Source organism: Bombus flavifrons, chromosome 4 (assembly GCF_040668555.2).
Source record: "Bombus flavifrons isolate JBK064 chromosome 4, iyBomFlav1_principal, whole genome shotgun sequence".
Taxonomy (NCBI): domain Eukaryota; kingdom Metazoa; phylum Arthropoda; class Insecta; order Hymenoptera; family Apidae; genus Bombus; species Bombus flavifrons.
In genome coordinates this window covers 1,344,721-1,365,943 of record NC_138445.1, presented here as the reverse complement: position 1 = coordinate 1,365,943, position 21,223 = coordinate 1,344,721, and the positions used below count along the sequence as shown (strand labels likewise).

Here is a 21,223-nt window from a genome sequence, read left to right as displayed (position 1 = left end):
CTTTTGTTGCTACGCTGTGATATTTCATCCTATATTTTCTTTCCTTTCCCTCTTTTTGTCCGTTTAATACCTTTCTTTATTTGGTTCCCTCTAGTTCCGTTATTTTGTCTCTTCTTATTTGTTTGTTGTTACCGACGTTGACTGTTGTTGGTCATTGGCCAAACGTTCTTTTTCCTATCCTGAATACATCACGCCGGTCTGCGTTGTTTTACACAGTTAGACCGCGGAGGGAAATAGTTGTTCCACCTACGAGGTAGAAAAGAGGTTGAACACGAACTCCGGTCTTTCAATATAACAACTGGCTCGTTAAAAAATAGTTAAATTGTTCGATATTCCTGTGATCCAGTCCTTTCTCGAAAGAAAACCGGTTCACTTTGTTTGCTTGTGAGAATAATTCGCTTGATTCTCGGAGTAAAGCTTTTCGCTTCTTAAGGCAACGAAGTTCAGGTTTTAAGAGTTTTGGATATCCCAAATTAAAATATTCAGATTCTTTATTGGTATTTGAAAAGCCGACAGAAAAAGTAAAAAGTAGATGCAGTGAGAAGTTCTGAATAAAAAAGAAGGAATAGAGTCGGAGGTAAATTAGATTGAAAAATAGAATAACAGGTATTGATTATTGATAGACGTCTGGTGCCAGGTTCGAATTATGTTCACGTTTATAGAAGCTGCCAAACCTTTCCAAATCAGTTTTGTAGCGTTTCAGGACAAAATAAAACGCTTTAGATATTTTAGATTTTACGTATTATCTTCAGTATTTTTTCCTTTCCTTTGTCGTTCATTATATGTTACAAGTAACAATTTTGTCGAGTCACGTAATTGCATTTATTTAAATACTTTATCAAACTTGAATGCGCTTTTTGAATTAAATACACATTCTGTACGACTAAATAACAGATATTCATCAATTTTCGTATTTTTATGTTTGCTCTTTCAAAATACGTACATATTATAATTACTCGGGGAAGGAGTTGCGATGTAATTTTAGAATTATAATTCCTATATATTTTACATAATTAAATTACAATTATCCATCCAGGACCATATTTTAATTTCTGGTCTTCTAAAATACGTTTATATTATATAAGAGAAGAGAATTTTGCACAGTGTAATTTAATAATTACATTTCCTATTTTATTTTAAATATGAAGCACGTTAAATTAACGTAATAATTACATACGGAAAAAATGTTGTGCACATAATACCAAGATAAAATATAGGAACATTTATTAAATTTCGTTAAGCGAGGGGAACATGCCAGTTTCTGTAAATACTAAAATTCTGCCATCACGTGCTTCTGTTCCATTGCCTGATAGTAGACGATACCGACATTAATAGCAATAATGTAGATATATTTTGTAGCTTTTAACAATGTAATAAGACAATCTCAATTTCATTATTTCAATAACAATATGGTTAATATCCGTAAAACGTGATGCTCATTGGTCAATGAATATGATGATAAAAATGATCTATATTTACAGCAATATCCTAGCATTTGATTTCTTGACAGTATGAAACTTTTAGAAGTAGTATTATGGGAATAATTTTTCCAAATGTCAGCAAGCTTTTATTTTTTTTTTTTTTCTGTATTTGTTCTCATATTTTTGTTGTTATTTCTGTATTCAGAAGTAGGATCACATTAGCTATTATCTTGTTCTTTGGATAAATCGTTCCGAGCCGGAAAACCTTTATTGCGCTTTCTTACATGGACTAGGGATAAAAAACAAAAGAACGTCTTAAACCTAATCGATTAAATCTATTGATTGTATCTAGAACTATCTTCTAATTACTATTTATTGTAATTAGCGCATCTGCATATGGATGGCGAGCGCGAACTCACGTTATCATTTTCAACAATTTTCTCTATTACTGCTATTATATACAGAAGGTATATTCAATTTTTTATAAGCAATAAACATCGATAATTGTGTTGCATGCGATAATATTTGGTAATTGCTCGTAACTCGGTTTCAATGATTTTTAAGTATGTTGGCTGAGGCAGAACTTTGAACAACTTTTCTCTATACGTGTAACAGTCGTCTGGTCTTGATTTCCAAGATTTTCGCAAAATACTGCCGGTACCATTACAGTAAAGTCTGTCTACAATTAATTGAAGAAAATCTTGCAAGTATCAAGAAACAAATTTTTCAGGAGAAAAAGAAAATTCTTGCATTAACGTAATCCAAATCTATGAAAAAGAAAAGTGTAAAAAGCACTGTATGTGTTACCTTTTACAGTTAGTTGTAAAAAAAGCTCATGGCTGCACTCATTTAGATAAATGGCATAGATAAGAGCCAAGAGACTGTGAATTAATGTTTACTGCCATTTATGTCTTCCAATTTCAATTTCATTTGAAATTGTACATTCATAGTTATAACTTTATGTAAATTCTTATATTATCCGATTAATCAATTTCTCAATTTTTGTTAACATAAGCATTTACATAATGTTAGACGAACAAAAGAAATAACAACGAATGTACAGTTTTAAATAAAATTTTCAAACCGGTCATTTGACCGAGCCTGGTATTAGTGTTAATAATTATTTAGAAAGGAAAACACAATTGCACATAAATACTATACTGGAGTGGCTGGTAAATATTACACTCACTGCCACGTAGAATACTTTCCAATAAAAAATTGTAGTTTTCCAATTTTGGCATTTTCGGTGTTTTCCACGAGCGCTCTGCAATTACGCGTTCGTAGTGGCGCGTGTGTCAGTATTGGTTACCGCTGGTCCGAATCAAAATTTGTTGCGAATGCCTCTGCAAAATCCCAGATTTCCATTGATCCTCGCCTGACAGTATCTTTGATCCACGCGTAATCCAGTGACAGCATCCATACACTAGTCGGTTCGCTCAAGTCAAATGAAAGTCTTTCGACCGATGTCTGACTTGACATAATCCGACCGTAGCGTGATCGCTTCGGATCGCTGGTCTGAATCAAACTTAAGCTCGATCGAAGTTTCCGAACATTTAAATCGTATGGAAAAATATAGCTGTTAGCGATCGCTGGCAGCAAGCCGACAAATAAGCAGAAACGAAGAAGAGAATTTGCAAGTACGAGTTTCCACCCTGTTAAAGACGATAGGGGAGAGCTGCGAGTGATTCACAGTTAGACGCAATTACACGATTGGCTAGATCACGTAAATAGACAGTCGGTTCTGCGGCGGATAATTGAAATCCAGATGCTCCCAGTGGGCGCGATTTTATGGGATTTCTGAGTAGAGCGAACTCGTAAAAACACCCACGTGACAAAACAAAGTGAACGAACGGGAACCGTGGCCAGCGCTATGCAAATAAAATCGAGCAAGCGCGAAACAGTAAATTCCAGCGGACGCTTTAAATCGTCTAATACTATGTTTCCAGCCGAGGGCGGAATCGAAGGCTCTGCTGCGGTACCGTTACGGGAATAATTTCGCGGGATCACTCAACCACGGCGGTTACGGTTTCTTGTATCATCGATTTTCAGCGGATCGCCTTTCGGCAGTTGTGCCCTGAAATCTCACCGGATCGAACTTAGGCGAATGCGGTAACAGAGTCGGTAGCTAATGCCAGGATACATTTACGTTCGTTTAAAATACACCGTGATTAGATGTTTCCTTCGAACGAATATGGTAGCCGTGTAACCTCGTTTCGTATGTAGGTAGTGGAACACGGTGTGCTGTGTTGCTACAAATCAAAATGATTGACTTGCGTTATTAAGCAACCGATTCGCAATTGAAGGAAGAGTGTTTGTAGAAAACGCTGTAAGTGGCAAGAGACATGCTTCTCATGACGAAAAGGAAACTTAAACGTTAATGTAGTCCAAATTCATGAAAAAGAAAGGTGTATTTGTGGAGAAACCTTTCTTTTCTTTTTTATTTGGTAGACTTTCTACAATCAATTCTAATTGAGAATTACAAGTAAATTATTTTGGCGTGGTACTGTAACTTGGATTATAAGAGTTTATAGTATGTTTGATTCTAGGTGAATCTAATGCTTCAATGAAAAGGGTAATGTCTTTTTAGTCTGCGGATCTGATCCATCGTGTCAAGTGATTGGGTAACTAATGGGTTTTGATGGCTGTTAACTCTTATATTATATCTGTTACTGAATTTTCATATTTCTTCTTTAACTATGGATATCTTAAGGTCGCGATGTATCGTTTCGTTGGTAACATACCAAGGTGCATCTATTGAGGATCTTAGAGTTTTTGATTGGAATCCTTGGGGAATTTCTATTTTGGAATTACTCGCTGTTCCCCATAGTTGGATCCCATAGGTCCAAACAGGTTTTAATATGGCTTTTGTGGAGAAACCTGCGTGTCACCTCTCAGTTGTAGATAAAATTCAGTGTTCCATTCGTTTAGACTGATGGCATAGACAAAGAAACATTTAACTGATGTTCATTGCTACTTATATTTTTCTGTATACGAACGACTTTATGACACCATCTTCTAGGATTATTAATAATTATTTAGGAAAGGAAATGTTGAAGTAATTTATGAAATAATTATATGTGTAATTTATACAATCGGGGACAGAGGTATAATAAGTGAAGCAGTAAAATGTATGTCGTAAAAGGTACGACGTTTTCGTTCCATGTGGCTTGTTTATACAAAAATATATGTCGGGTTTGTCGGGTTGGCGTTAGTCTTAGGGACGCGTTGCATATCTTCATTAGGACAAGCCATCGTAGTTGTTCAATAGAGATTATATTTACAATTACATTACATGATTGACGGCGGCAATAAATTCAATTTATCACTCTTTAAAATTCTTTAACGATGCCTCCAATGACACATTTTTCCTATCTTGACCCGTAGAACGTACTGGAAATGTTTGACCATAGAAGACTGGAACGCCCTGTATACTTTTGCACGTAACATACATTCTATGCACCTTTAAGTTTCCTCACAAATGCATAAAAATCGGCATATTTATATGTCGGGTTTGTCGGGTTGGCGTTAGTCTTAGGGGCGCGTTGCATATCTTCATTAGGACAAGCCATCGTAGTTGTTCAATGAGGTTTATATTTACAATTATGTGTACGAGTGTTGATTTAACAGAGTTTAACAATTTAACGTGATTATTAGACACTCTTAAGTAAAGATAATGTTCTTAGGTTCAAACGAATCCACGGTCAACGGGATAACTCTTTGTACGATTGAATATGTTTTGTAACTCAAAGTGACGTTAGCTGTGACGCACGGTATCTTTCAGACTGACTGACCCGACGTTGTGAGTAAACTCTCCAAGAAGATCACAAGAATAAAAGACTGACACGATCACATTTGTCAATTGCGTATTGACCGGGGTTATCAACAAAATTCCAGGCGCCGTTACTAGGCAGACTCGCGTAGAGCCGTCACAGCTCCTGCTCCGGGGCTTGTTTGTTAATACAGCGTGTGTCCCTCGATATTGGTACTTCTACTATTAAGTAAAAACGTTCATCCCGTGACCGTGGCTACGTTCGGCGACCAGTTGTGTCACCTCGAGCCCAAGCCCACTGTCACAAATCTCGGGCAAACATAATCAGAACGTATCACAACAAGTACTTCTAAGTTCTATTATTTAAGTACAGCTATAATAAATAGTTTAGACCAAAATATTGGGGTTTGTTGAAGTCACCACTTCTAAGAAAGCTCTACATCTGGTCTTTTTAGTTTTCTCGAGCACTGAGGCCATCGACAGCGTATAGACAATAGACTGGGACGAAGACAGACCATAAACAGTAGACAGGCGACGTTGGCTTCGGGCTTTTCAGTTATAGGGTAACACTGCTAGATCTGGACCAGCTCAAATTATATTTCTACTTGTAATTACACTTCTGTATTAAAATATATTTTCCACCTTACAATTTATCCACGGGTTTCTCTGTTTATACATCTAATAACCTCCAACAAGAAATTTACTTATTCTCATTGCTATGTAGAACATTTCCCAATAGAAAATCGAAATTTTCAGTTTTCGCGCTTGTAGACTGTTCTCTACATGCAGTCTTCAATTGTTTCTCTGTCAATTTGTATTCCTGCGAAATAACCATTCAAAGTATGTAATTTTAATTTATACAAACTATTTATAGGTGTTTGGAAAAGAATTAAAGATTTCACGCAAACTACCAGTAGGTACACGTCATCTCATAATGCGATTTTTCCGAGAGTTCAGTGGAAAACAGCGAGAAAATATTTGTTAAATTTTAATCAGTTGTAAAAATTACGGCGAAATTCATCATTGATCGATTGTGAACAGATCGTCTTTTATTTTCACGTGGTTTATGAAAACCAAGGATTTCGTTACGTATACAACCTAACAACGATCTAACACATCCTGTTAACAAATTTTGTGATCTGTTAGACAGGAGATTCTTCTTGTTTCAATATAAATTCAATTTTAATATTGATGAATCTACGATAAAAAAAAAATGTTAAAAGTTCATATCTATTTGACCTTGTTTTTTAGTTGTTTTGCGAATTTTGTTCTCTACAAGAGACGTTTAAACTGACCTTCTTACGTCTGAACGCAAGCCTGGGGACGTTTTGTCATTGGATTTTTACTTATGGGGTTATTTCTCTTCTCCTATTTTCTTCTTTTATTGACAGTAAGGTGATGTTGCTGAAAAAAACTGAAATTTTCGCACCACGTGCGATCGCTCAAATAGATGACCGTGTCTGTATCCAATGTCAATATCATTTTGTAATACGTGCTTATTGAAAACGTATGACATGCACATTTAATAATGCAACTCGTCGTTCTTTTTATTTAACAACTTTATCTTACCGCACGTTTGTGGCGCGTATCGAGTTTTACTATCGACGTTACCGTAAATTCTCTTATTGTGCGGTTAAATTCATTCCTGTTACCTGAGACATTTACAACACAATCTCACTACGTGCGTATTTATGCGTTAGGATCTTGCGTTTGTCTGGTTTTAGTTATAAATTATCGAAATTCTATAAAGTGTATTAAATTACATTTTACGTTTGATTTGCATTCGTGCTCGTATAAATACAACGAATCGTTGATCTCTTAGGCAATTCGATACCGACAAACATTGTGGAATCATGTATCTGACCAAAGAAAGGACAACTTCCTGCAAAGTTTCCCATTTCGCCCGTAACAGATTTTTCTCAGTCCAAAGTATCGTATTTATTCGATATAATGTACGTTCGGCGTAATGATGGTTTTAAAACAGCTGCAATTGTTCGAATCCTCGCAATATCCTTCTTTTCTTCTAATTGTTACAATGTTGACGATATTAGAATATTATTTTTAATATATTGGCCACGATTATAGACAAATTTGTTGTTTTTTTATTTCATGCATTACGTCTCATGAGTAACGAGTAACCATAATAATAAATAATAATAATAGTAATAAATAATATAATAATAATAATAGTAATCAAGCTGCAGCTACGCTTAATAAATCGTAAAATTGCGTGGAAAAATTAATCGATGATTCCTCAACCATTGTATTTATTAGAAACCGTAAATTAATATTATAAAATTGATAATCGTAAAAAGCAACATTGGCTTAAACGAGGCATTGACAAAAAGAAAAAGAAGATGATGTAAATCTAATATCCCAGAAAACTGAGTAATTCACTGTCTGAAATGAATTTCAGTATCAAATATGTACAATATTAACAGCAATAATTGATCTTATTATATTATCTGGATTTCACTTGGAAGAAATGAATTTTCACTTTGATACGTTCAATAAATCTGATTGGAGCAAATCAACGCTATAAACTCACATTCAGAGAATATGTGGTTTAGTTCGTTTTTGCCTTCATTGTTCTACGAAATATATTTTGGAAAAACGAACGATTTCACGTTTGTTACAATTAACTGCGAATTATGAGACAATTAATTACAAGGCTATTCTATTAAACCTTTGCACTCGGAATTTTATTTCAATTTCGTTAGCAGCAGCTCCCAACGCTTTTAAGTGTTCTATTTGAAATTTACTTTAACTAAAAAATAAGACAATTTAAATAAATAAAGAAAGAAAGAAATTCACTTAAATACCAGTTTTATTCACAATATTGTTGTATTTTCGAATTTTTAAGTGTCTGATATATCTTGAAACAATTTCGAGGATGCAACCCTGTTTTTCTTTCGCACGTTTCACAAAAAAAGGTTTTTTTTCTTATTTTATTTATTAAAATTTACAATCAATTCTCGCATTGAGAATGCAAAAAAAAAAAGGTGGAACTGAAAAAATATCGAGTGGGACTCGACAAAGGAGTTCCTGAGATAAAAATTGATGTCGAGTCACACTCCACATAGGAGTGCCAAGTGTTAACGTTCGATTCTAAAAAAAAAAAAAAAAATGTAAACCATTGTGGTTTTATCGTTTTATCATTCGGTATTTCTCTATTACATTCTCCTTATTTCTAAGTTGCTGCTTGTAACCGCAAGTAAATAGCTAAAATTTCCTCGATCTAACTAACGTCACTTCACTGTCGTCAACAGTACAGCAAACTTTAATGGGTTAACGGTGGAAACATATAATTGATCAGCATCTGGTTACATCACACCGAACGCCAATTTAGTCGCAAGATCGAACGAGTTGCTAGCGTTAGACAATAGGTTTCCTCGCGGCTTCTAGTTTTATAATCTCGCCGCAAAGGGATCTCCAGAGAGGCGCATCCACTTCCTGGTTGCTTTACAGAACGAGAGCCGACGTTGGCGCTCATTATTTAGTCTTCGATGTTACGCAGAACGATGATTTATACGTGGCTCGCGTACAATGCAAATCGTTATTCTCATTGTTCAAACAACTCGTCGTACTGGGCAAATAATCAACAATTTGGCAAGATCAAAGGAATTTACCATTCGTAAAGATATTTTTTTAAATAGCTTTGTTCAATGTATCGCCATTCAAAGTTGTTGAATCATTCGGCGCACACGATGTTGGAAATTTGATTGAGGATGGCTTAAATTTGTTTCAAATTGAAAAATATTTTGAATATGGGAATAACATTTTTGAGAGAAGGAAGAAAGATTGGAATACGTTTGTGCGGAAACGTTGGTGTGACTTTTTCGATGCTTGGTCCATTGATAAATATTGACTAAATTATAGCATTTTGCTAACTGTATGGAAAATTAAATATTTTGCACTCGAAATACAGACAGAAATAAATTACTTGTATGCTCGCACAAAATTTTAGTTGTTTTCATGATTGTGTGTTAGTAGATATTAGTATAGTAATGCATGATAAAATCTGGCACACAATGAACAATATTTATAATTGAACAAAAGAAATAAAAGAACCCTATGTTACTCTTAGTATAATGAATTTGTCTGGATATATATAACTTAGCATTGTTTCTAATTTAATTTAATTTAATTTAGCATAGAATGTTTTGTATGTATAATACTTTTGAATTATGTCACACACCTAATAAGATGACTCAGAATTTCCTGGAAAAACTACGAACCTGTAAAGTAAAAAGCAACTTCCGTTTCCAGAAGCTGTCATTTCCTAATATATCCTGTTTTAGTTTTTACGTTTAGTGCGAAATAAATAATCGAAAATCGAACACTTTTTTCCACCAAACGCGAATAAATTTGGGGAAGAATGACACCAGGTGCGCATCTGCAAGGTTCGCGATAATCCGAATTACAAGCGTTGAAAAAAAAAAAATGTACGCTACATAAAAACGTTGCATAAAAACGTGACATAAAAGCGTGACATAAAAACGTTGCAAATTTTGGCGAATCTTTTTATATACATGAGTTAGATATCTGTTGTATATAAATATTGTTAAAAAGAAAGAAAAATAATTTAACGATGTGAACTGGCCACGTTATTTTCCTGCTTGGCATTTATTCCAGCAGAAGTTAAAAAATGTAAATTTTAGACGAGAGGCTTTTTCAACTTTACAAGGAAATCTTCGTGAGTCGTTTCAACGAAATTATAAGGCTGAGTTAACGCAAGATATGCCACTATACGCGAAAGCAGTGCAATCTTCTACTCGTAGCCTCACAAAACAACTGAAGATAAGCCAGTGTTGTAAAACCAAGGTTTGATAGCGGTATAAGTAATAATTTTGCTCTCTGACGCAAAACCGCTGCAACTATAAATATACTATTTTACCTGACAAAAATAGGAACATGACGTAAACCGTCTGTTCGATAAAAGCAACTTTCAGTTATTTTGAGTTGATGAGCCACCATAAACGACGTCAAGCGACGATTTCGAAGAAATTACAAATCCCCGATTTCTGTTTTCCAAATCTTCCCTTGCGCAACAGGTGCTGAAAGTAATAGAAACGATCGATCGTATCGTCAGTGATAACATTTGCTACAGAAAATCAGATACGAACAGCGGCAAGATAGCTAGGTGGTTAGAAGTGGGGAAATTTGGTGACGCGTTTACAACGCACGATGCCCAGAAGCACCTCGTTAGCCTTTGGCCGTCGTATTTACTCCCTGCCGTCGTAATCCGAGTCTTGAGTACGAATAGAGAAGGCAGGCAAGAATAAAGAGAAAACAGAGAGAAAGTAAGAGAGAGGAACAAGGAGAAGGAACCTTGGCCATGACGACCAGTTAACCGTTGTTTTGTTCTAAATGGAAATCTTGATTGTGCCTTTGTTTCCAGCTTTTTCTCTTCAGCTTTTCCGGCAACTCCCCTTCTACCGATGCTTTCTCCTTTCCTTTCTCTGCCCCTCTCTTTCCTTTTATTTCTCCGCGACCCTGCGGCTCTGCGACAAAGGTTCTATTCTCTGTATATTCTCTTGTTCCTCACAAGTTCTCAACCTTCTCGTTATTGCATACCGCACGGAATTAACGCTAGCATAATCTGACCAATCAAACCGATCAAAGCGATGAATTTGTGAATTTTCGTAATAATTCTATGGGTTTGCAAGGGTACATTTTTGGGATTTTGCGTATCTTCTATTCTGAGTTCTTGAGAATGAGTCTAACGCTGGATCAGGAGATTACTTTTCAGTGGTTTGACTGAAAATCGGTCGATGTTTGTTGTTTCGACCGTTCGCGGAGAAACGCGATCGTGAGATAGCACGTCAACGAGAGTTGTAAGTTCCCGTTACGATTAAATAATCGACGCCACGAACTGATCGATCTCCTTATTTCTATTATGATAATAAGCATAGTTCAATGAAATTGCACAGATTTAACACAAAAAATTAATGTTTAATTCAACAACTTATTAACTAGAGAAATATAAATGGAACAAAAATATAACTGCGTTTTGGTTGATGAGTAATGCGCAACGTATGATATGTGTTGACGGTTTAACTTCTCGAAAAGTTCTGATCGCCCTTCGATTTTTTCGTCTTTTCTGGAAGACGACCCCCATTATCACGCCACATTCTTTTACGCGAGGTAAAATAACGACCACGAGTCGACATTTCTGGAAATCGCCCTGCTTAATGAACCATGCGCTCGCCACTACAATGTTTATTTGCCGGGCAGACGCGACGATCCGTCTGCGACGATCCTTCTGCGACGATCCTTCTGCGACGATCCGTCTGCGACGATCCATCTGCGACGATCCTTCTGCGACGATCCTTCTGCGACGATCCGTCTGCGACGATCCGTCTGCGACGATCCGTCTGCGACGATCCGTCTGCGACATTGTAGTGCCACGATCGGCGGTTAAGAATATGGCCTATGGCAAGCCGCATGGCGTAACATCTGCATTATTCCAGTCCTTTCTGAACCATTGAAAATAGTAGATTGGCAGTTGGTTCGTGCAAAACAGAAAGAAAAGAAAAGAAAAAGGAAAGTTGATCTAACAAGCCATTTAGACGATTCCAGTAACGCTGGAATGTTATGTTCTCGATGGTGCTACATCGAATTGAAAAAGTAGACTTTCGATCCAGTCGCCGCACTGGATTACTTGCACTGACTGAAATGAGAAGACAGTCCTGGAATGAAAACACTGTTTACGTTATTCCAGTTGTGATCCACTTGGATCGGATCTGGAATCGGAAGTCGGAGTTGCAGTTGGAACTGGATTGGAATGCCGCTGGACCGATGTAAACTCAGTTTTATATTTTAATCGTTGCTAGTTCTAGTGTTACGTTTCTTTCGTAGTTAACTTCCTATTTAATTATCAAGTGCAATTTGTAGTAATGTATTTTTTTTTTTTTTTTTTGTTTCTTCGTCGAAGCTTTACAATTTGTCCAAGTAAGATAAATTGGCTTATTGGCGTAGATTTATATATCACGTAGACGTTTATCCTAATAGAAAAACGTCAGTTGCAATCGCGTTAGTGCAATTGTGTTAATTAAACGTGGTGGAATTTGTAGTGATTTAATGCGCAGGTCAGTGAAGAAGGTCAACCGAGTGTCTTCTCCGTGATCTCCTCAGATGATCAGATCTGTAGCGGCACATGAGTTGCAGTCAGTTGTCGATTAGTTATCAACCAGTTATCAACGAATTATCAACGATCTAATCAACGAGTCATTAGCGATCCTATTTTAGCGAGTAGGTTAGTACGAGCGTCTTTGCCAACATTATCTGTATACTAATTTATCATTTTATTATTTATTCGACAGTTTCAACAACGAACAATCTCGTCCATTAAACCTCACCGATCAACCATCCTCTACACATAAACCTCTAGAGATCTATAAGATTCTCTGGCTGTCGTATTGGGACGGTTTTCCAGCCTGCAATAATGTGTCATAGAATCAGATGGTCGCTACTTGTCTGCCTGTTTCACTGACAAATTCTACAGCAACGTCTGAAAAGCTGTATTCGCTATCGCTGAATATATAAGAAATTCATGGCAATTACTCTATAGAATTAAACAATTTCAAGGACTTACTATTATCTCAATCTACCGAGAGGCGAGTTATAAATTTCACTACTGAAACTTTGTTTTATATTAAAGCCGTTGTATCTTCTGATTTTTCGTCTTTATTGCGTTGTTAAATAGGCGAAGTTTTTATGTAGAATCTGCATTATTTTTACGCCGGGAGAAATTGAAAAGTTACTACGATTTGAATTACTGCAATAAAACTTTGTTACTTTCAACGATCAAACAAGTCCTGCTTTCGTATATCATCTTAACGCAATCTTTCGTCTTATCGTTATTAAATTTCTTTAATAGAATCCATTCCAACGCGATACAGAATTTTTTAATCAAAAAGGATCATCAACGATCTTAGAAAATTCTTGGAAGATTTAAAGAAAAATGACTGTAAAAGAAGCTTTCAAACGAAGAAGACATCGTCTACACATCCTTCATTCGATGAGTCACTCTGTGCATGTAAGATTACGTAGAACGGTCTGGCTTTGCGACTAGAAAATTTCACGTTTATCCTCTGGCGAAGACCGAGTCTTATCGCAGATTCGTAGTGTCTTAACTTTCCATTAGATAAAAGGAGACACTAGGGAGAGAAGTACAAAAGGGAAGCTTAGAGGGGCAAGAGAAAGAAGAAGATCGATGGGGAAGGGGTTAACTGCTAACGACACGGTTTTCATCATGCACAGGAGAACGCTTAACCGGAGGATTTTTCTAGTTAGTCGTACGTGCTCAAGGGAGCGCCGCGGCGCCGTGAGTGGAGTACTAGAGGTTGCAACATCACCGAGTACCCGGAATATCCGAAGCTTGAGTACAGTAAAGTCCACTTCGTATATCCACGGTCTCCGACGGTGAAGTGACCCGCCAGACGCCCATCAGCGGCTCAGACGTAGACACGATGCAGTTAGCTTCTTCCACTTGTTCACTGTGCGTTACCTCGCCATCTTCTTCTTCTTCCTTCGTTGGCTCCTTTGCCTTCTTCTTCGCCCTTTCCCTTTCTTCCATCCACGTGCCATCCTACGTCTCGTCCCACCATTATGGTTTTTCGTGTTCCTTCTCAACCCCTGCGCCTCCTATACGCGACACTCCGTCCCCGTTTTTCCCAACTTTCTGTCTTCTCACGCTCTGCTCTCTTCGCAACGTTTTCTCTCCGCTCCGCTCTTCCCTGGCGCGAGCTCGCTCGGCTAGCGTTGCTTGTGATTGCGTGAGAAACTCGAGAATTTCGTCGCGAATACGGGCAACAACAGCCACGAGAGAAAGCAGAAGACGCGAATAACAGGTCTCTTTTCGTTTGTTTATTTAAAGACACATCCGCCTCTGAGGATTACTAACCATTACCGTGATATACAGTTGCATCTTAGGACGTAGCTTTATGGGTGGAAAAGGATCGAAAGGGTGTTTCGTCCTGCCGCAGGACTCATCAGCAAGACTACCTTAGCAGGCCCGTGATTTAGAAATCGAAATCGGAATGGGAGAGGTCGTACTGGAAATTGTATTTATGGACACAATCATGCGAGTGGGTCTCGACACTCATATATACCGGAGCATAAGAGAAAGCGTCCGAAAATTGAGTCTTTTACGCCAGTCTTGAACATTGAGTCTTTCATGAGGTGCCATGAGCATCTCAGAGACACGCTACTCGTCTCTGTCCATCTCGCAAGAACGAGAACTTTGTTATTCTTCGTTTTGATATTTCACGACTCAATTCTCGCACGGTTTTCCCTAGCGAGTGTCGAGATTTGCTTATATGACCGTGTTTCTGGGAAATTAGGTAGTCAAAGCGGTCGCTTGCGAGAAAGCCTGTGGCGACAGAGTACCTACGGTAATTCATTTGGTTTGTACAATACTGTGTTATGCTAGTCTGCTATTGGACGATATCATAGATATGTAGAACACGTTGTTGCAATGGATGTATTATTCCATTGCTCCACTGCAGCCAGATTTACCGAGGAAGATTCGTGTCTTTTGGGAACTATAAGAGATGTTTCGCTATTTCCTTCGTATTCACGGTCGACTTACGGTTGTTTAGCGTGCCATGTGGTTCTCTTTCGTTTTCATATCCCTGACAATCACATGGTTACGACGCTGCAGTTGGCGCTTGACTGATGCTGCCAGTATCGGCGCATCTTTCAGCTATCTGACGAAGCTAACCGCAATATTGGCAAAACGTTGGGAATCTTTTGCTATTGCACCGGCTCTTGCCAGGAAGTCTCAAACACTGTTAAACACGGCGGTATTAAACATAACAGTAACAACGTTAAGTGTGATAATGCAGACCGTGAAAACAGCATCAAGATCCTCTCTTAGCAATTAGGATGTATTTCACGGCGAATAATAGATTGAAGCAGGCTGATTTTGATACCATTGACATGTAAATTGTAACTGCGCACGAACAATAATATTTCACGAGGATAGATCGCGTATATAGATTCGCGAATGGCCAACTAGACGAATTTATTAGTACCGGAATATGAGTGTAGACCGACGCTAGACCGCGTCGTTACACGAGTGGAGATCAAGGTCGGCTGATAGAATAGAATGAATACAGGTCGTATCAGCCATCTGCAGCGTGTTGAGACTATATAGATGCAAGATTGCCAAGTAATGTTAACATAACTCCGAGCGAAATGAGTGGAAAACGATACTAACGCGTCTATGTTCATCTTTTGTCTAGATGTTTCTTTAGCACAAGGATTGATGTAAACGGCTCGATTTGCGCCGGTATATCAGTTTATTATAGCTCACCAGAGTAGTAGCTTTCTTTTTCAATTGCACGTGTTTCTTGCTTTTATACGTTTTCTGATTTATAATTAAAGGAGTGGAAGAATGTTTGAGAATAATTTTAAGATTCAATATGTTGCTTAATAATAATTGCATAACGATTTTTCGGCTCGTGTACTTTGGAATAACAATATGTGACATAAACGTGTATAATGTTTAAATGAAAGGTGGTATAGGTATATAATAATAAAATTATTTATAACTTATAATACTTGTCACATAAATCAGGTCAGACAAGATAAAACATAATTTATGAAACAATTATGAAACAAATGTGTAGGTAGTATGCTAAATTATTCAAAATATATGGACACGTGTACATTTAAGAAATACGTATTTTTGCATATAATCATCGTTAATAGGATATCGTTAATAGGAAAAAATTAATTTTCAATTTGTACATGTAACAAATTGAAATCGGTGCCTGACAAAATGTATTATATTAAATAACAAAGACAAAATTCAAAATAATGAATACGACATTTATTAACATTAAAATCGCGTATAAATTGCATGATATATAAAAATTGCGATCATATAAAGATTTAAAAGTCAGAATAGATTGAAAGAAATAATTAATCCAATAGAAATCTGCAACGCTTATACATATTATACGAAGTATATATCGAATTCGAATTTTTTGGAGAAAGTTATAAAAATAGGAAAGCGAAAATACATCGTAGCGACCATACGAAGGTGCAACATTGCAGTGGAAGTTTATTGCAAATATGTTATGTACCTGGTGCACGTAATAGTATAAATTCAAGTATTTACGAGATGAAAATACCTTCGAGTCTTTCTTCTTACATAGATTACTGCTGCAACATGTACTGTCGTATTCTCTGTACTCTCGTAAACCGTGTGACATTCTAAGGTTCATAGATATCGCCATTAAAAAGCTTTTTCGCGTATCTAAACGTAGTTCCTGTACTGGCTTATCGTAAGTACCGTGCGAGAACAACTACGTGTTATAGAGTTTGTTGTGGCGCACGATTCCTCGCATTGTTTCATCTCAGAGTGTTAATCGTTTCACGGAACAACATGGAAACTTTGAAACTGTCACGTTGCAGTGTGTCACTGCAGCCAACTACTCTTCGATGATGTGCTATGCAATGATTGAAACACCTTGTTTATTCGACCGTTCGCGGAGAGACGCGATCGCGAGATAGCACGTCAACGAGAGTCGTAAATTCCCGTTACGATTAAATAATCGGCGCCACGAACTGATCGATCCCTTTATTTCTGTTATGATAATAGGGGTGGTTCAGTTGAATATTCACTGAATTAACAGGTATAAATTAAAGTTTATTCAAACAACTTATTGATTAGAGAGATATAAATTGATAAGGTATAATTGAGTTTCGATTGATAGCCAAAGTTACAGTGTGTAGCTTTTTTTTTTATTTAATTCTTTACATTCACAATTTGTCCAGTTTGGACAAATGAATAGCAGAAGATTGGAAGAAAATCCATCATCCAATATCATACATATACCATACATCATATGTCAACATATACTATAGCAAATATCGGCATATTTACATATATTGAATATGTATGAAAATTGAATATGTAAATTAGCGAATTAAAAAAAATGGCGAAGAAATCAAAGCAAAGAAACAGACGGCGGTTTAGCCGCGACTGATTAAAATAGGAATGTTCGCTGTCGTATGTAGGGTAGTAGCAAGTTGAGCGAGCTTTTCAGTTACTCGGTAAATTTTATAATTGTTTCCTAGCATAGGCCAGCAGATTTAATTATACGGGTCCGTTATGTTCTCGTTTCCCCTGAGGCGTACATTACCGCCTTGGAACGAATGTTAAGACGAAATGTGGCGCAGCAGCGTCGCGGTAACGCCATTACGTCGCGACCATTAGCTTTAACAAGCATCGAGTCAAATAATTAGCGTCATGCACACGAGTGCTACGTACGTGTTGCGTGGTTCAGATACAAAACGGTTCGTCGAGATCTGTTGACCGATTCGGGCAGAGCCTTATCTTTATCGCGAGACAAAGTACAGTAAACCCGCAAAATCCGCACACGCAGAGTGCTTATCCGATAGAGGAGTCGATTCTCAGTAAAAGTACGGTCTGTCATTTTGCAGATCGTAGGAAAAGGACAGTGTCAGTGGCAGAGAAAGAGGTTCGGCTTGACCGAAAGAAACATATCGGTGGATCGATGCAACGATAAAACTTTTTATTTTTCATTTTTGCCGAATTAAGCTTTGACCAACATAAATGCTTTTCCGATTAATCCGAGACCAAACACGATATAATTCGAAGCATATTTTCCTATATTTAACGTATGACAACTAATTTTCTTTTGCATACTAAATGTGTATATGAATATGGTTTAAAAAATATCGTGTTTGGTTTTATTTCGATTAAAAAAGTTACCAGACACTGTTGGATTTCCAATTACGTTCAAGATCAGGTGTCAGAGCGAACGTTGAGCGGAATTGCCTGCAGTAGCGCGGATGATGATCGCGCACTTACGGCGAGGACCGTGGTGAGCACTTATCCAATGTTTGCCATATATCGTTGAGTTATTCGTCGTGCATCGGAACCACTAAATACCGCTGGCCATTCACTCGACCCAACAAGTAGAGTAACGGTTACATTCGGGAAATAAATCGACCGTATTACGGGCGAATCCTTTTGCTAATGCAAGACACAGTAGAGGAGCGCGTGCCGACAGCAATGCAGTTAGTGGAGCGTATAGTATTCGCGAAGCGAGCAGCGAAATTTGAATCACAGATAAGCCTTTTAATGTCGTGTTAGATACCGCCCCTGGTTACTTTGAATTTTATCGACTGCTTTGTGAATTGCTGATGAAACTAATCGATTGGCCAAAGCTCCGAGCGAATCTTGTATTCGTACCGGAGCAATTTAGTGTCTCGCAGCAGTTCCAGGTACAGAGCGTTCGATAATATACGGTAGAAGATGTAAATGTAGGGGATGCTTTTGCAAGTCTAAATGAAGCGAAGATGAAGAACGGACAAAGAATTATGTTGGCCACTTTGTTTATCAGTTATTGGTATCTGAGATTTAACGAAAATATCTTCCGCACGAAAAGGTATAAGATAACATAAGAGACGAGCGACACATTGGATTGCCAAAGCTAGATGTTTCTTGAGTCGAAAGTGAAATTAGTTTCCTTTAGTTACTTTTAAAATGAAATAATAAATTATAAATTACTTCGAGTTGTTTCTCTTGATTCTTATATTAGATTGTCCGGAAAGTTTTTTTCGTTTTATAAGGAAGTAATTAATAATTTCTTTTATATTAGTTTATTGAATTATGCATAAACATAATAATAGAAATATAACGAAATGGATCATACCTAATTCGATAAAATAATATAAAACAAAAATTGTTCTTCATCTATTATCACCTTACGAAACGAAAGAAACTTTCCGGACAACCTAATGTCAAATGAAATTTGGCCAAACCTTTAAAGACGTATTGGCTTAATCCTTGTACTCGTTTGCATAAAACGTGTGACTTAGAAAAATAGAACGACACTAGAGAAAAAAGAAAGAATGATATAAGAAAAAATAGATCGCTGCGGAATGTGTGTCGTACCTACCCGGAATTCGCGAATAACCATATTTTGGATTTCAGACTCATTGAAACATCGTTTCCTTTAATTTGCTACTTTAAACAAGTATACGCGTAATCTTTAAACCTCCCTGTGTACAGTCTGTAGCTCGAAGAAAATGTAGCAACGCTGCGGATATTAAAAAAATAATAATAATGAAAGAAAATTTACAGAATCCATGGTATCCTGAATAAAAGTGAAGCGTCGTAAATTACTTGATCCGAGTTTTATCCGTTATCTTCCTGTTTACTATTCGTCACTTTATGAGGAACGTTATTCAACTGTCAAGTTTTACGTTATAAAAAATAAAATAGCGCCGAAAAATATAATCTCGGAAGTTGTTGTTTAACTATCGTTTCCTAGGAATATAAATTCTTTTTTCTAAGCAAATATGAATTATTTGTCCTGGCCTCTGCTATCGTGGTCATGGCTTTGCAAAGTAGCATAACTGATCTCTTTTTCCTTTTAGTTAAAGCATCTCTCTGTCGGTGTAAAATTTACAACTAGATTGCGGATATTTGTGTAAATTCATAGGAAGGTAGATAAAAGAATGGAGCCTAAACAGAAATTTGTTTTACTTATTAAGTAGCTTAATAGCTGCTAAGCTTTGCATATTTTTGCATATTTTATGTGCTGTGCAAAGCACATCACGCGCATTCTGCGTATTCTTGCACTTTGCCTGTAAATTTAATAAGTTTTTTATGGAAAAGTACGCACTCCATCGATGGCATTGTGAATGGATTGCTCAAGGCGATAAATTTGTAAAATTCACATAATAGCCGATTGTGACTTGTGCAACGTCAAAATAATAGAATTTAATGGCTACTCGAAATTTAGGTCAAATTAACCTACGCTTGTATCACAGATCGAACTAAGGAGGCTCTACACGTCGAAACATGTTGCGATGCATGGCATCGATATCTCTAGAATTCATGATACATGTTACAATGTATGTACATACATAGATCTGTATCGAAAGCAGCTTGTGTCGATGCAGGAACCAGGCAATCGAATATAATTTTCCAGGGGAATAAATTTCCTTTCGAAAGCAACCTTCTATAATTTTCTATTCTTTATGGTCATCGTACCTCTTATTAACACGTTGACTGCCACGCGTGTTTTCAAAGAAATCTCCGTCAGGCCACGCGTACAGCAGTACCAAGCGTTTTCTGCTTCCATCGATATTTTAGTAATGCGAGTCGCTCAAGTGGTGGTTTCAAGAATGATCTTTCGCTTCATTTGTTCGCAACATTAAAACCACTAGCTGTATAACGATGGAAAGTGTGGTATAGATTATTCCGACCAAATGATTTCTTATGCCACCACAATTAGAAAAGGAATCGAATGGTACAGAAAACTTGGCGTTCAATTCTTTCTGGGAATTTCTGTTGTAAACGCTTCGACGGTTTACAAAATCGCAACAAGGAAAAATATAAATATTAGAATATTTAGACAATTATTAGTTGGAAAATTATTAGGGTTGTCTGAAAATACAAAAAATCCTTGTCTTCGACGGAGTCAGCATAATATCGTCGTTCGGAAAAACGATTCCGGAAGAAGCATTAGACGCGCATGCAAACTATATTATGCAAATAGAAGACGTCGAATGGACCGAACAAAGGCAGAATAGAATTTGAAGAAAACAACAACTTATTGTCCAAATTGTCCCGACCAACCTCGCCTATGTATAGAATGCTTTAAAGTTTTACATTCTAAATAATTTTTTTAATAAACCATTTTCGTATTTTTATTTTATAACAATTCAACAGTTTTATTATTATGGAATATCTTTTCAAATACCTACGACGATCCTTCGCAAGTAGTCAAATAAGCGACACCCGAATATGGGTACGTGGCCTGACCAGAAACTTTGCTGACACCCGAATACTGGTGTCGTGGCGGTCAACGTGTTAATCTGTTAAGGACCAACGTTACACATTATTGTACACGTTACATTACATATTATTCCATCTTATTGAATTTAAAAATGAATTTGAATCGTAAAAGTCGAGCCTCGGTGACACGAACCTCAAGGGAAGAGCTGAAATCTTTGAGATTTGAAGGTTTCGATTCATCGA

The 21,223-nt window shown here is 37.0% G+C and overlaps 1 protein-coding gene across 3 annotated transcripts in view; it reads left to right on the top strand.

Moving 5' to 3' along the window:
• The window catches only part of LOC138179191 (CCR4-NOT transcription complex subunit 6-like), an 828,627-nt gene that overhangs the window by 539,292 nt on the left and 268,112 nt on the right, over positions 1-21,223 (top strand). The gene's annotated exons all lie outside the window — the stretch shown is intronic.